The sequence below is a fragment of the Agelaius phoeniceus genome, chromosome 12 (assembly GCF_051311805.1).
Source record: "Agelaius phoeniceus isolate bAgePho1 chromosome 12, bAgePho1.hap1, whole genome shotgun sequence".
NCBI lineage: Eukaryota > Metazoa > Chordata > Aves > Passeriformes > Icteridae > Agelaius > Agelaius phoeniceus.
In genome coordinates, this window is record NC_135276.1 from 11,433,821 (window position 1) to 11,451,902 (window position 18,082).

The 18,082-nt window shown below is 36.4% G+C and overlaps 1 non-coding gene across 5 annotated transcripts in view; it reads right to left on the reverse strand.

The window, feature by feature from the left end:
* Positions 1 to 233: 233 nt before the first annotated feature.
* LOC129125576 (uncharacterized) overlaps positions 234 to 18,082 on the reverse strand; it is a 50,706-nt gene continuing 32,857 nt past the window's right edge. For 2 of the 5 annotated variants that reach the window (XR_013183974.1, XR_013183968.1), the window contains 2 exons: positions 7,138 to 7,255; positions 234 to 3,784 (listed from right to left, as the gene is read on the reverse strand). This is a non-coding gene — a transcript (uncharacterized LOC129125576). Of the gene's footprint in view, positions 3,785 to 4,766; positions 4,901 to 7,137; positions 7,256 to 11,293; positions 17,645 to 18,082 lie in introns of those variants that run through there. The other 3 variants (XR_013183970.1, XR_013183969.1, XR_013183971.1) reach the window with 3 other exon arrangements.

The window sequence follows — 18,082 nt, forward strand, 5'->3', positions numbered from 1 at the left end:
CCATTTCAAAAGATAGAAAAAGAATTTAAATTTGTCATAAATACCAAAAAGAAACAAAAAGCAAAAAGCAGTACACATTGGGCTTACTGTGCCAAAAGCAAATTCTTATCATGTGCATACTAAGGTACTAACCTGAACTCATATTCTGCAATTAATTTCATACCATTTCTTCCAGTATCACTTGCAGGATCTAGTCTAATTGCTAAAAGCTATAACATAAACAGTAACATGGGTGAAATTGTATAAAAATATTTATTATCTTTTGCAGTATCTCAAAAAAAGGATGGATAAGTCACTGTGCCTGTAATTAAAACATGTAGTACTTCTCTGGCTCTGAAATTTGAAATATGGTTTGTAGCACACTTTTAAACCTGCATTTTACTATTTCTCAGTTCCAACACAAAACAAAAAAAAAAAATTTAGCAGCTAATATTTAGTCTAGATATGTTTGGAGACTTCTTGAACTATGATAATGTCTCATAATGCCTTGAACTAATAAGAAGCATTTTAAAACTTTTACTGTTAACTTTAATATTGATATAGAAAACAAGTAATAAATTTTGTTATGTTATATCTACTCTTATATAACGAGATAAGCTTTGACTTACTCTACAGCAAGACTGATGGACTTCACAGAGCTGTTACCTGGTTCATGATGTATTTATTCTTACAACTTCTGTTCCTAGGTTAAGGTTATAAAAGGTTAAAAGCAACATTTAAAACAGATAAAGTTTATTTCAGCTAAAAAAATTTCCATCTTGATTGACATTCCTGGGAACCTGGAGAAGAGCAGTTATCAAATGACACCAGAAGTTATCACAATAAAGCTATAAGCTGTAACAATAAATGGGAAAAGATATAATAACAAAACTGATCATTTGACACTGTCATTTCATCCTATGCAGAACCACTGTGGTGACCAAGTTACACCAAAGTAAAAATTCATCTATTCCACAAAAATGAATGTTTTTGAGTAACATTTTAAAGCATGGTAGTACCCAGCTTTAATATGGCTCCTTTGTACCTTAGCTTAGAGATTACATACATGCATGTTTTCTTCAAGCTATTCATTGCTAAACTCTAGACAAAATAGTACTGGGTTACATCTTCCACTTTCCCTGCACAGTGTAGCATTTAGAATTAAGATTTAAGAGCATTTTGGAAATACAGACTACTTAATGCAAGAACAAAACTTTCTGGTATGATCATATGTTTATGTTGCATAAGATAATACAATCCATCTGCTGGGAAAATCCTTGCTGAATATTATATCTGTTTTAGCAATAAACATGAATAGAAATCAGGATTATTTTCTTAAAATCTGAAACTGAGTAACAGTGAGCCTTATGAAGAAATATGTCTAGGAACCTGAGGCAAATTATAGATGTTAATGTTGGAGTCACTGAGAGCAGTTAACACAATGTAACCAAATGTCAACTGGAATATTTTGCAGTAACTTACTGAAGAGATCTGTGTTTAATGAATATATGAACTCTTGGTTTCTAACTTTCCAACTTCAGATGGCGAAGATTAAGTGTTAAGGGTGTTACTGTAAATGTTTAAGTGAGATGAACATCACTGATTTTCTAATTTTACCACATGGTTTATTTCAGAAGAAAACAAGCACCAGTTAACATAGTTCTCCTGCAAGTCAGTAAACAGTCACACACAAAACTCAATACAATTTGCTTCTTTGTTTATGTGCAGGATATTTAGTTTGGTTTGCAAAGTATTAGAAGAATAATAAGAACCTCCTGACAGAATACCACAACTAAATTTCTAAAAAGCCACTCAGTTAATCTCAGTGTTGAATCTGGCTGTTTCAAATTATTGTAATGTATAATAACAGTCTTATTGACAATATGGATGCACAGAGCCAAAAAAAGCTAGAAAGAGTGGCCAAAATGATGAACTAAGTGCCAGCCCAAACGACAACAAACATATGGCCATTAACTGAGGAATGGAGGGGTTTAGGAATGCAGCTGTCTGTGGTCTCCTAAAGTTCCAGAGGAATGAAACGCTGTGAGCATTGGCAAAGCCTGGATGAGAAGCCCTCCTGAAGATGGTAAGCCCTAAAATGGAGTCAACCAGCAGACATGCTGGAATTCAGAGATTTCTGTGGTAAGAGTATATTCATTCCACTGGCCTCATAATGTACATCAACAAATTAATATTGTATGGATGTCATTTCAAAGCCTACTGAAGACGAAGAGCCATTACTGAAGGCATTAGAGCACAGATGGTTCAAACTATATGCAGATATTCATACTTGCATTTCTGCATTATAGCAGGGGTTTTTTTTCTGTTGAACTGTAATGAATTGTCTCATAATCTATTCCATCTTCTTGCCATTAGCAGGCTTTGAATGTTCACAAATAGGAGCAAAGAACTCATTTTCCAGAGCTTTAATCACACAAAGAGGGAATGCCTAATTCTCTAAATGAAATGGTCTGTGATCACTGAAGCAGAGATTTAATATATCACGGCAAATTAGGTAGATTTTAATAAATTACTTATCTCTCTGAATACTTTACATATGCTTATGAAGAAACATAGCCTGTTTGCAAACAGTGGAAATCCACAGTCTATAAAATCCTTTGAAGAAAATGACAAATAAAAAAGTAAATTAAAAAATGAAATGTATTATATCCTCGTTCTCAAGAGACAATCCTTTTGCAGCATTGATTCACAGCTCCATTAAAAATATCAATTAAACCCTTCACTGAGATTGGTTAAAAGCTGTAAAATTAACTTTCCACACTAGACAGTAGTTATTCAGATACAACAATTTATTGTATATGTTTGATGTAAGTTCTAAAAGTGACAAAACCCAAATGAAAACAGTTGCCCATCCCTAAAGCCCAAAGTAGGTGAAGCAAAATCCGACAGTCTATGGCTTCTTTTTGTGCTTTGACAGATGTTGGCTGCAAGTAAATCATCTCCTGCACAGAAAATGATTGTGCCTGCCCTCCCCCTACTTCAAATTATGGTAACCATAAACAGCTGATTATAATGTTAGTAGAAGGGTAAAAGTTATTTAAAAAAAGGGTGCAGTAATTTAATAAGTCCTGCAACTAGCCTAATTTTTTATATTTAATTGATAGGAACTGCATGCATCAAAGAAAACACATACTGAGATTTAATGTGCATAAAATGGATATTAGCATTTTAAAGAGGCAGATTAACACATTAATCCAAGTAATTTTCATATATTGCTTTTAATAAAATCTTCACAGTATAAAATTCTTAATGAGGCTAATCACAGGCATTCCATTTAACGGGGTGATTAGGGATAACATAAAAGTATTTTTAATCAGTTTTCTAAGGCTTATGGTTTTTTTATTAAAAATTAAAATTTTGACTTGCATTTTTATTACTGTTTTATGTAGGAAAAAATCTTAAAAATGCAAATAAAGCACGTCGTTCAATCATGTAGGTATTAATTATTTACAAGGCGTTGTCCATTGTGGAGATATTCTTAGCCTTAGGGGGGAAATATAAAAACAAACAGACTGAAAAGTATACAAAACTTTACAACTACAAATCAAGCGTCCTTTTCCTATAAATTATACATTAAATATACTGTAGGAATTACAAAGATCTCATCTTTGATGCACTATCAAGCATGTATTTACACTGGGACAAGGCTCCTGTGTAGGCAAACTTCCTTTCATGCCTCGCAGTCATCTTTGCATTCCCCTCTCGGCTGAGGGCAGCGCATGCAGGGCTTCCACTGCTCCTTTGAGCCTTCCAATTACTGCACTGTCATCTTGTGAATCAAAAACTAGAGAGGAAACATTACAAAACAGCATTAGCAATTTCGTTTAAGGTTTCACTTTTGTCCTGATAATCTTCCGTAGCGTTTGGACAGATTAAAAGGCTCCTAGTGTATGTTTAAAAAAAAAAAAAAGGGAGAGGTAAATAAATAATAAAAAAAGCTTACTTTTCAGGTACTCAGCCTACTGGAAACTGAGCACTCTAAGAACTAGAATGTACATCAAAGAAAGTATCAGGGCTGGAATTAACTCTGAAATAAAGAACACTATTGTATAATAATTGCGTGCATAAATTAGTAAGTTTTCACAATGTGGAAATAGAGGTGTTCCAAGCTATACTGAAAACATATATGCATAGTCAGAAATCATTTTAAGTAAAAAAAATATACTAATTAATGTATTTTCTCTACTGTGTGTATGATGGGTCCAAGTCAGCCTGGACAATTATTAGTATTTAAATAGCAAGTTGTTCTTTACAGTTTGTGCAATGAAAAACTATTTAAATTCAAAGCTACTGCAAAAGAGTGAAGTATGAGCAAAGATGATAATTCCCCTAGACTAAACTAAGTACCTTCATCTTTGTGTATGTGGGTTTTAAAGCAGTATTTAAAATTTCTGTTACAGAAATTAGCTGACATGATTTAAAATTGCACTCTTTCACAATATCTAAGTAAGCCCAGAGGGCCAGAGTCTCTGCTGCTGTGATTAAAACATGCTGCTAAGTCAAAAATGAGGCTCTTTCCCAGTCCTGCACAAAAAGCACTGAGGCTGCCTAACATGACTCTAGAAGGAATTTGAATAAAAACAAATAATCTTGACAGCATATCTTTTCAAAGCAAATTACACAGCTGACAAATAGCAAGGTTATGTATTTAACAATTAGGATAAGTACTGTAGGATATGCAATGGTGTTTCATGTTGCAACTTCTAGGCTGCTGGGATAACTCAGAAGAGGTTTGGAGAATGGAAAACACAGGATAAACCTTCCATCAGATTGGATGCTACTCTAGAGATCCAAAGCATTTTGTAGACTCTTGAACAAATCACTCAGTGAACTGTCAACTTCAGAGCAGACTTCAGAGGACAGTACTTTACTGTACTTTACTGTAAGAACAGCAGGATAACTATAATAAATGGTATCAGAACATTAACTCTATTTTATCACTTTTCATATTGTCATATCATCTCTAAGACTTATTGTTAGATGTCTTGACTATAAAGTCTCTTTTTTATCCATCCTCTTGCTTAGTCATGCACTTAGTTACTTCAAATTTCATGGAGACCCCTTCCACACTACCAGCAATGAAAGGAACAAGATATGAAAAAGATCCATGCTTGCAGTCCTCAAATAGAGTGAATGAAGCTCATGGTATCTGAGAATGACTAAATCTTCATGTGGTATTTTTTTGTGTCTAAGTTTATTTTTTTTCCCTCAAAACAATATCCATCTCAGAGAAAATCTACATATTACTCAGGAATTCTATTTATCTATTTAACATTTAATTGAAGTTGATGTTCAGATCTTGACAACAGATCCTTTTTCAATAAATTTGTCTAAGAAAATACAGTAAGTGCTCTTCTGCCATGATCTGACACATATCAATGCAAAGTTTAATTCAATTCTCTGAAATTTCTAAATTTTCAGAAAATATGCAGTTAAACATGTTATGGATTCAACAGAGAAACATAACTGCACAGCATCTGCAGGGAAGGGCAGAAGTGTGGCTAAGAAAAAGAATAAAAGTATTTTTAGCTTTTACTATGACTTTAATAGATATAATGCATATACAGTAAAAATAAGTTCAAATATCTTATGATTAGGGGAAGAAATGCTCCTCAATATTGAAATAGCTGTCATTACATAATGATGATTAGCTTTTGACAGAACAATAACTAGGAACAAAAACCAGTCCTTCCTGTCATAATCATTCTCTCAGATGATTAGGAGTTTTAAGAGTTTTGTGAGATGGTAAAAATTTATATATATATCACTAATAAATCTTATCAAATAGGAATTATGACAATGGGAATTATGGCCCTAAAATACAGAACAAAAACAATCTTCCAGTGAGAGACTACAAAATACCTTTTTGGAGGAGATGTGCTTTTGTACAACTACTTGGAGAAAAATTATCAGTGCAGAAAAGCTGAAGTGTTCAGCCACATTTTAAAGTGCATCAAATCCATGTGTTATTGTTCCAGGGTGTGGAGATTTGATTCTTTGCATTTTCCTTATCGTGTTCCTGAAACTTTGCGTATTTATTCTCTTCTTTGAGTATTTTAGCAACTGCACGGATGTAAATCATGCATGATAATGGAAATGGTAAGAAAGCCTATTTCTTTCCCTCAATACTCAGCTCAATACATAGCTGAGTAATTTCCCCCAACAGCAGAAGCAGCAAAGTCACACTGGCCTGGCATTCCAGCAGGGCAAACTGGAATTCCTGCTCTGCAAAGGGCACCTTGTGTGCACTGGGTGCAGGCTTGGAGCTGCTTCATGCACCCACAGAGGGATTGCTTTATCACAAAGATACTCTCAGCTCCTTCCCTGAGCTTCACCACAACAGGAGAGAGGATTGAAATGAAGAGGGAGGAGAGAAATGCACCATTGGTGGTGATGATGACTCTGCTACCACAGGCAACAGGAAACCCTAAGCAAGGAGAATATTTTCCTTCACCGTCTGTGAGAGGACTGAGTAACCTTCTCCAGCCTTCCTATGAGCACTGAAAAACCACTCAACACTGAAAAAACACACAAGGGAAGATTCCAGAGCTCCTACTCAGCTCACCTTGCGTTGGGAAGCCACAGGGAAGGGCTGGCCACAGGCTGTTCCAGAGGGGGGCTCAGGATAAAGTGACCCCCAACCAACCCCCAGTATTACCCTCACCCTGTCTCAGATACACTTTGGTGTGGAGGACACAAAACCCTGCACTACCCTGGGGGTTATACTGCAACTTTAAATAAGATACAGACATCAGCAATACAGAATTACTGACATTTTAATACATATATATGTAGATATATATTTATAGTCCTTTTACAATGAAGTATATTGTACAAAATAGAGAATTACAGGAAGCAGACATGTCCTTAAAGTTCTTAGGTTTTATAAACCAATTACTATGAGCTTGGGATGCTGTTTGGTTTTGGTTTTTTAAAGCATATTTTAAGGAATGACAGTAATAGTTTCTGCAGACTTTTGCAAATAAATGTGGAAACCTTCAGTTAATAGAAAAGAATTTCTTCTTGACACTATGTCAAACAATTACTTTCACAGTAAATCTTGAAGAGAAAAGTAGAAATTCAACAAATCATTTTTAAGCTACAAAAGTTTACAAGAAATTGGTCTCTAATACTCACCACCAATGTCTTGTTCAATGGTATTTCTTTGCTTCTGAAATATATTTTTCAAACAGATTCAGCAAAATCAGTATCTTCACATTCAAGTTCTGCTCATCTTCTGAGGTATCACTGAGCACTGTAAATTTTAGTGTAAACAAAAAAAAATGCATTCAAAAGGGATTAAAAATCAACTCTAAAAACCAGAAAAAAGGCAAAACTGCATTCTGTTTTTTATTCTTCTACTACATAAGCAAGAACTCTTTATCAATTAAATTCAACATTTTCCATGACAAGAATAGTCCAAGACCCTCTCTTTTAAATCTCCCCTTCTTCTTCAGCATTATTTAGCATTAGTAGAAGGATGGGGAAGTTGTAGCCATAGATCCACAGGCTTACAGAAATGTTTCATTTTTGTTCCCCCTCCCACCACCCCATGGTACAATTGTTTATTTGGCTATACAAACAACTACACAAAATATATGCTTTTCTTCTGTGAACTTAAATTACACCCATTGCCTCCAAGCATGGTTTTCCTTTCAAACACACAATTCCAGTATTGTGTTGGAGCTGGCTTGAGTTAGTGGCTTGTGCTGGGGCCAAAAGCACCGAGACTGACAAAATGACAGGAATTTAGAGCTAACATTTGGTATGTCTTGGCAACATTGGTCAAACTGGGAATGTTTGTGAGCTTTACAACCTAAAAATGTTACAATAGGCGTAATTTCAAAGGGGTTAGCGTCAAGTTACGTTACATCCAAGGCTACAGGAAAGGATATCTTACACAAAATATGAACACATGAATAAAGCTATGGATAGTGTTACTCTCCATATTTCTCTCTGGGATCCCAGGCTTTCTCTCTAGCTGATTTCCACATTTCTTTTCTGTAATACCCAGGTATAGGTAACACACTTCCTTGTAGGAATTCCAAACCCTCTGAATAGGAAAAAATGTTAACATCTTGTTGAAAAACACCATGTGAGAAGATAATTTCTAGGCAGTGCAAGAAAAAAATAGAGAACTAAATGAAACTTGTTTTCAAAAGAAAAGTGAAAAAACAGTGAGTGCTTTAAGTTTAAAACATGTTTTACTATGAAAGCCTGAATGATTATTTATTTTTGTTTTTAGAACAACACTTAAAGGCATTATCACAGCAGGTAATTTAGAGCAACTGGACAGAAGCTCTTATATATGCAAATTTGATCCGATTTTTTTTATTCCAGAGAACAGAGTTTTTAAGCAGCAAGTAGAAAACTTTGTGCATGAATTCAGTGTATTAATGTGAAGCTTACACCCTACACATGCCCTGTTCTATAACATGGAGGCATAGACTTTGTTACTTTGGGGAACAATGACTTCATATAGTCTGTTCCTTGGAATAACAATCATTTCCCACCAAGAAATGATGCACCTGTCAGGATCAGCCTGGAAACCTCTTGCATAAAGCTGTTCACTCTTGTTATCACAGCAGGGTGACTGTTAGAAGAATGGATTCCTCCATTCTCCACATGTGTCTCCGCTGACACTTGTCAGAAGAGCACAGACTCTACCTCCAGGTCTCAGCACTTGTGAGGAATCAGGCAAGGCTCACTACACAACTGAAATTTCTGCACTCTTAAAATGCTGAAAGGCAGCACTGGAAGAAATAAATAACTATGACACAGTTACAAAAAGTTACATGGATGGCCAGAAATGTGTCCTGTTAACTGATTAAGAGACTTGAACATGTAAGTAGATAATGATGGGGTTCAGATGCTGAAATAATAATTCTGTATCCTGTTTTTATTCCAAAGTTTTACAAATATTAGCAAGTGTGTCTTCCTAAAATTAACAAGGAATTTGAATCCCCATTATACAGAAAAAGAAACAAAATAAAAAGGCTACCCATGTCACACAATACAGGTATAAGAAAAGCAAATATTCTGACAAAAATCTCCATATTTATGACAGAGACAACAACTGTCTGAAAACATAAAGAAAATATGCTTGTCAAAATAGGAGAATCATCTTTGTGGTTTGCAACAATTACTAACCTTAAAAGGATTTCAAACAGTCTCCTACTACCTCATGCTTATGTATTTTACATTTTATATCATTCTGTTTAACAGCATTTTTCCTTGATTTTTTTTGATACTGATTATTTTTGTATTTTCTGCAACTAAAGCCATTAATTCAAACGTGGAACCAAAATTAACATTTCTAATAAACTTCTAAAATGATTCCATGCCAATAAATGAAATTGAAAGCAGAGAAAAATCAACTTTATTTTGAAATCTTATATTAATGAAGAGTGAATTCCAATCCAAACAAATTTTAGACTGGATGCTAAGAAAAAATCATTCACTGAAAGAGTTGTCAAGCCCTGGAACAGGCTGCTCAGGGAACTGGTGGAGTCACTATCCCTGGAGATATTTAGAAGTGCATTGCTGGGTTAACAGTTGAACTCAATGACCTGAAAGTTCTTCTCCAACCTAAATAGGACTCTAAAAAATATGTATTTTCCATATAAATTCCAACTAGCATTTATTTATTTGTAAGCATAAACTAAAAGTGTATAAAGCTGCAAAATGCATTATTTTCAAGGTCAAATTGGTTCAGTTTCAACTACAGTATTAGCCTATAGTTGCAACTTTGGCTTAGCAAAAATTTTATGTATTATAATGGTATATCTTTTTTAAGAGCTATTCATTAAAGTGATTCTTCTTTTAGAAGACAAAAATAGCATGTGATTTATCCATTTATTTATGTTCTAATATGGATCTAATCATTATGAGTATCATTTCCAGCAACATTCATTGTGACAGGAAAAAAAAAATTAATACACTACTTAATAGACATAATACACTGCCTATGCTGCTCTAATTTGGCCTAGCACAAACACCAATAAAGTGTCAGGCTAAACCATCTGCAGGCAATTTTCAATGATATTTATATCCTTGATAATTTGGTTTCCTGAGCTTTAAAGCATTAGTTTAGTTCAGTTCCTGTTTCAGCTGAAAAAGCTCTGATACTAGTTTGTAAGGCTTGTGATAGAAAACACGTGTTGGAGATATAACTAGGCCAGGTCTAAAATGCACAGAGTTGGAAACTTTGGCTGTATGGGCACAATCTTTCCATAAATTTTCTTTCTTGGTGGTCCTCGTGCTAGGATCAAGTGGGGAGCTGGGCTACTGATGAACTTCCTGTCTTCCAATTTAGTCAGTGCAGAACTGAAATTGCCCCACGAGCCAGGGCAGACACAGCAATGATTGCAGAGAACAACCCACAGGGACAGCACCAGGGCAGCAGCACCTGGGGATGAACCCACAGGGACAGCAGCACCTGGGGATGAACCCACAGGGACAGCAGCTCCTGGGGATGAACCACAGGGGCAGCAGCTCCTGGGGATGAACCACAGGGACAGCAGCACCCGGGGATGAACCCACAGGGACAGCAGCTCCTGGGGATGAACCCACAGGGACAGCAGCACCTGGGGATGAACCCACAGGGACAGCAGCACCTGAGGATGAACCCACAGGGACAGCAGCACCTGGGGATGAACCCACAGGGACAGCAGCACCTGGGGATGAACCCACAGGGACAGCAACACCTGGGGATGAACCCACAGGGACAGCAGCACCTGAGGATGAACCCACAGGGACAGCAGCACCTGGGGATGAACCCACAGGGACAGCAGCACCTGGGGATGAACCACAGGGGCAGCAGCTCCTGGGGATGAACCCACAGGGACAGCAGCACCTGGGGATGAACCACAGGGACAGCAGCACCTGGGGATGAACCCACAGGGACAGCAGCACAGCAGCACCTGGGGATGAACCCACAAGGACAGCAGCTCCTGGGGATGAACCACAGGGGCAGCAGCTCCTGGGGATGAACCACAGGGACAGCAGCACCCGGGGATGAACCCACAGGGACAGCAGCTCCTGGGGATGAACCCACAGGGACAGCAGCACCTGGGGATGAACCACAGGGACAGCAGCACCTGGGGATGAACCCACAGGGACAGCACCACAGCAGCACCTGGGGATGAACCACAGGGGCAGCAGCACCTGGGGATGAACCACAGGGACAGCAGCACCTGGGGATGAACCACAGGGACAGCAGCACCTGGGGATGAACCACAGGGACAGCAGCACCTGGGGATGAACCACAGGGACAGCAGCACCTGGGGATGAACCCTTCAGTTCAGAGAAAAAGCTCACTGCTGTAATCTTACCTTACCTTCACCTTAGGCCTGTAAAATAATTATTAGAAAATCCAAGTATTTAGAGGAGAAATCGCAGCACACTGACTAGCTATTTTTGCTGTGCCTAATTTATTCTTCAGGGGAAAAAAAAAGGAAAAAAAAAAAAGGAGTATTTTATCCTCAGTATTGTCAAATTTTAGTAGAACATTATCCACTTTCCTATTCTATATCGTAGAATTAGTCATCTGCTTGCTTATTAAGCATTTTTCAGGGTTTTTTTAAAACTCCAAAGCTAAGAATTGTTTTGGTATGATATTTCCATCCCAACAAATAATCATTTCATGGTGTTCCCTGCTCCATTCCAGTAAAACCTGTTTTCTGGCCAAGACATGAAACTCAGATCTCGAAATGAAATGAAGAGAGATCACTCCTTCTTACTGTGGAGTGAATCAGTGATTTGTGAATAAATACATATTTAAAAGATTTACAAGTAACTCCAATATGTCAAATACAATCAGCATGTATCCTATTCTTTCTCAAATCAAATGAATCTTTAAATTAGTGATTATTCCATTTTAATGATTGACCTTCAAGAGAAAATGTAATCAAAGGATGTAATTCATTCTGTATAAGTAATGTACATACTATCACAATCAAAAAAAACAGAATATGAACAAATTTATTATTATTATTAAATTGGCAAGAATAATTTATATTCTTTCTCATATGTATTCACATAATACCTGCCTACTGATTGATTTATCTATCTATTTATTTATTTCTGGAAATTCTCAGGCCAAGGAACACTTCCTACACCTCTTAGACTCTTAGTAGTATCCTGAATTCAGAAAACAACAAATGTACTACACTACACTGGGCAGATATGTGCTTTTCAGATTCATTAGTGATAGAACAATGGTGCTAGGTTTTCTCTTTTGTGGGGCAGATTGGTTAAAAACAAACCAACGAAACAAACAAACTCCCAAACCAAACCCCAAACCACAGCACTAAAGCAGCATTAGGTGAGCTTGCTGTATTCCATGCCACATGAGTCTACACTAGAAAGAACTGAGAGCAATTGTCCCATAAGAATGCAGTTATCATTTCTAGCTGAAGCAAATTTTTTCTAGTTAGTTAGTTAGAATTAACTCCTCAGTCCAGCCTCCTCAGGAGAGACAAACCACAAGGTGAACCACAAGCATTATTTACTAAGACCTATACCAGAGTTTTCCAGCACTAACATGTACTTGCCAATGTGTAGATCTGGCTTTAGAACAGACCTGAGACCTCTTTCTGCACAATGATCTGCCTTAACCACATTTATCACTGCAGAGCAAATCAGAATTACTATTAGTATCAAATGGTTTTCACCTTTAGGAGCACGAGGAAAAGAACAAAGAAAAATAAACATTTCTTTCTTTTTTCCTAAGGAAAAGCAACAATGGTAGAATCAAATTTGAAAGGTCATGTGATCTAATGGTGTGTCACTGGCAGGTTTATGTGCACGCTGTCAAAAAAGATACAAGCAGCATCTAAGCATGCCACATAGCTGTCACTTTCTGTTAATGGCAAGAGCACTCATGATTTTAAAAGCCAGTGGTCTTTATTGCTTTGTATTTGAAGTGATTTACTGCATTTTCTTCCACTGAGGAAGCCAGTGATAATGATAATATATGGCAGAGTGCTTGTCCTTTTTGACAGCCTCAGTAATTTAATCCTCCTTTCCTGCCACAATATTTCAATAAGAGAAACCTCTAGACCAATGGACTGGAGAAAATCCACAGCCTGGGGAGTGTGAGTGAGTGCTCTGAAAGCTTTTCATTGTTTTAATTTAAAATACAAACACAAGGATCAGCTTTTAATTTTTGTACTATTAATATGACCTAGAGTGAAAGTTAGCCTTGGTTTGGAAAACACACTAGAAGAATGAGAAGCAGGGTTTTAAGAAATTCTTTAAGAAGTTTTTGGGTATCTTATATTAGAGAAAGTAGCTACTTGCCTGCAAATGATATCAGTCTGCAAATATCAGCAAAATACTGTGAAAGATTATAAAGACTAAAAAGGTTTTACAGGATTTTTTTAAAAATTAAATGAAGAAGTGAAACTGAAAGGGTTTTGCTAGGATAGAACTAGAATGAATATAGCCCCCTAAGAATCAAACATAGCTCTTCAGAAGAGTTTTCACTTGTTTTTGAGGGGAGAAGGTGAACCTAGAAATTAGTCTGTCATTAAACTCCAACATTTTTAATATTCACTTTCTTCTAGTTACTCTGCCACTGTACCCACAGCAATTCTTTTTGACTCCACCTCACAGTAAGGTTTCCTCCTCCCCTATGCAGACAGAAATCTTTAACATATCTCATACTGTCTTTTGCTACCCAAAATAAACTGATTTGTAGGAACAGAAAGTATCAGCTCTGCTATGGAGAGCATTGGAATACAGCAATATGAGGGCATGAGAAGGCCTCAATTCCTGTAGAGGGTTTATTGAAGGACACATCTCTATTAGTCCCAGGGAGCCCCTTTCCCAGAGCTGGTGATTTCTCAGTTTTCCCCACAGCTGGAGCCCAGCCTGTACATGGCAGTACATGTACAGAAGTGCAGTTAGGAACGGGTGAGGAATGGGCTCCTAGCACAAACAGCCAGGCCAGTGCCTGAGTTGCTGTCATTCAACCAAAGGAATCTGCAATTCGCCACCTTTTTCTCTACTAACAGGATGCAAAGCACTGTCAACTCTGACTTTGTATCCTTAGTTTCCACTCACAATTTCTTACTTTCTAAGGTTATGAGAAGCTGTTTTTGTCATCTGCTGTTCTTTTGGACATGTGGATGGCTTTCCACATGTGCTACTGTCATGGCCAAGTGCTCCTAAGGCCACCACAGGAAGTGATGGGGAGGCAGCAGGGAGACAGATGGACAGCCAGAGAACTTCAAAGGAAATGCCACATCAACAGATCCTTCCCTTTCCCATAAGCATCCCAAATGGAATTTCCTAAGTTTACTAATACTGTATCTAAAACAATTTTAAATGCAAATTATTAACAAACCTAAAGAGTTCAAACTCATTTCACTCAATGGAAAAATTCAGACTAGTAAGTAATATATTCAGCACAAGAACTTCATTCAAGTCTGGGGAAAATGATTAACCAGAGTGAAAATATATTTTTAGATCCTGATGAATAACATGTTTTCATAGCACCCCTTAGTACTGCCTGAACTTAGAAGCATTAACATTGCTGCAAGGCATGGAACATCTCATATTTCGATCCAATTAATTGCAAAAATGATTCAAAATTAACTCATGACAGTTTGACTCTAAAATTACAATTCTAAAGTTAGTCCTAAAGAAGTACTAAAAGCTGAAAACTACAATGACCCTGGAACCTTGTTAGAAATCTCTGCAGTTCAAAATATTGCCCTTCTGCTATAGTTCACTTTTTTCATAGTTCACATTCTAATACAACTGAACAACTGCATGATGAAGCAGATTTTCATCAAATGAAGAAAAAAATGCTCCACATTATTGTAGAAAAGGAATAAACAGACAGAATTATAACACTTTTTTCTGATGCAGAGCCTTAATGTTTGAAGAATCCACTTTCAGAATAAGGATCTTCAGCAGTTTATTTTTAATAAAAAGTACATCCCATCTTTCCCACACCTCTCCTTTCTACTTCCAGTACTTCAAGTTGTTTAAATAGTCACATTTCTAAGAGAGAAAAGTTTTTGCTTCCCAATTAGATTTCATATAAGGCCTTTGCCAGGTTTCATAAGTCTTCCTTCTATTTCTGCTGTCTGTTCTCTAGCACCACAGTATAATTTGGCAATTTTCACTGCTCTTTGAATGTATGGGCCTGTAGTGTTTGGAGGCATTCTCAGATATTCTAATGACTCTTTTCAGTGGTAGCAATGACAACAGCTCCTCTCAGTCACTCTGGTCATCAGGAGGCACCACACAATGTCAAGGGCAATCAAGAGGTTTGCACCATGATCCTAAACCATCTAAACTTCCTGTCTAAACTCCCTCATCCAAGTTTCCATTCCAAGACTCTAGAAGAAAGAAAACGATCTTTTAACCATTCTCAGTGAAAGAGTCATAGTTGAAAAACCCCAATTAATGCCAAGTTACATGCTTGAACCACCTGTGAAAATGGAAATTCATGGGATCTTGTATGTCCAGATTACTGAACTCTACTGTATTGTTTTTCAACAAAGTTCTGTTCATTTTCTCTATCACACATGCCAAACAATGACAGTGAAGAATGTGCAAATAGTATGGGAAAAAGTTCAAATGTTTTTAAACCAATGAATCTCATGAAGCCTTCTGTAACAGTTAAGATGTTTTTAAAACAGTCAATCTGTTCCAGTTATAGATAGTATAAAATGCTTTATTTATTAGAAGAATTAGTGATTTTTTAGATTACTTACGGACTTACTCTGATTTTCTCCATGCAAAAGTCTAAAAGACTATTAGTTTCCTTGTAAGCTCAAAGTAAATTTTGTTCTACCCATGCAAATCTCGTTTTTATTAAAGAAAATATTCAATTAACCTCAAATATTCAGCATGCTCAAATCTAATTAGACATGAATAAGAGATGCAGCAAAGCTATAGTAAACACACATGCAGATTTCATTACTATTATCTTACTGGCTTCTCAACTGGTATTATCAAAAAGCAGACTCATTAGGTTTTTCCCCCTATACACAAAGCTAATCTTGAGTAGAAATTAGACACCCAATTATCTAAGCAAACCTCCACAAATAACAACCACATTAGTATAATGCTGCAGAATACAGTCCTGAAGCAATTAAGGCCAAACCCCACCTTTTAATATTGATTTGTTGGGATATTTTGAAGTTCAAACAGTTTTATAATCCATCCCCAAGCAGTAAATAGAAAAAGCAATGTTGCACAGACAAGTTATGATTAACAGAAATAATAAAATACAGCACTACTACATTGGAAACCCTTATGAACTACAGTCTCTCCAAAGCATGATGCTATTTTCAAATATCACAGCTTGAAATGTATTGAAGTTTCATAATCACCTCTTAAAACTCTGAAATTTATTTTGTATTCACCATATCTTTCTTGCATTTTTAGTTAAACTTTGCAGAGTAAGTACCCAAAATACAGCTATGCTTAGACCATAACTAGTATATCCAGAAATCAGAATATTGTGTAAGACTTTTATACCCTCCGAATATTTGTCATATTCAAAGCAATGATAATGCAAAAAGCAAGAAAAATGAAAAGCCTTAAGAAGCTTTTATTGAGTTATGGTATTATTTCAACAGGTTTAGAAAAAGATACTCCATTTATGTCAGCCTAACTGGAACATCTGGAGAAGTGCCTACAGAAGCTAACAAGATGAAATTGTCCAGCTCATAAAAAGAGTTTTCCTTCATGCAATATTTTATTTAGCACATGATGCCAGAAATCCCATTTGTCTGCATGGAAGGAAGCCTTGGTGAATTCAGGACTTCACAGAGCTACTGTTTTCTTGGTGGGTTTCTTTTTCTTTCCCAGGGCCCTCAAAGATCCATGGAGTCACAATGGTGGATTGAGACTGAATGCTTTCAGATGTTCATTTATTAGAGTCTAGCATATGCAACATGCAGGATTCAGTATTCTAAGTAAATAACAATTTATTTGTATTAAATACAGTTAAGTAATTTCCCATTAAAAAAAAATTCTAATTAAAGATACACTGAGTATTCACAAGTGATGATCAAGTCCATGACATATTTTCTCTAAATGTATTTCAGTTCTACATGGTTGGATAGAATTTTTTCCTTTTCCTTTGTATCATGTATCAATAGAAAAATTAGTTTGTCGTGCTCTTTCAAAAAAAAAAAAAAGTTGTGTAAAGCCTAATTTTAAAAGGTATGCACTACCAGCATATTTAAATATATTGCAGTTTCAATTTCTTACACAATCCTACTTTTGTATTTTAGTTTGTACTTAATAATTGCATCCTGGTTTCAGTTCTTAAAAACCAGCAGTAGTATTTTCCAAAAGAGCTGGAAGAATGACAAATACAACAGTACAGAGATAAATGTAAATATAATGTATAGGAAATAGGCTTTGTTGCAGGCATTTTCGTAAGACAATTTTAGGGAAGGAGCACACCTGCCCAGGGATAGGTCCCACTCACCAATTCTATGGTTACAGTCACTCCTCTGAGCACCTGCTGGCTTTGGAAGTGACAGTGGGGTGTCCTCTGCAGGGAAACTGTTTCACCTGCATTCTACACTCAGCTGCTGTATTCTTTCATCTGATGTAATTCATGACTTTGTAAAACCAAGTGATGTAATTTTAATCCAGATTTTTCAACTTCCTATTTGAAACACAACACAAACCAAAATAATTATTTTGTGTTTCTTGAAGTGTTAACACAAACCAACCATCCCTGTGAACCATCAGGTAGTTTGTACAATTAACACTGATGGATTGATTGGACATAGACACAGCAAGAACCTAAGCCCCATGGTTTGCAGTTAAGAATATTGTGGCAACAGATGCTGATTGACATTTGATGGTTAAAATATTTTTGCAATCGTCATAGTTTATTGGAGAAGATTAGGTTAAGATTATGTTTATGTACTAATGCTATCTGAACCACTAATTTCAGTTGCCATTATTTTTAGCTACCCAGCAGAGTGATCCTGGAACTGCTGGAAACAGTCTCAGTAATATTAGCTACCAAAGTTTTTCAAAGGGAAGAGAATTGTCAGTGCCTACTGCAGACTGCACCCCATTCAATAAAAATCCACCA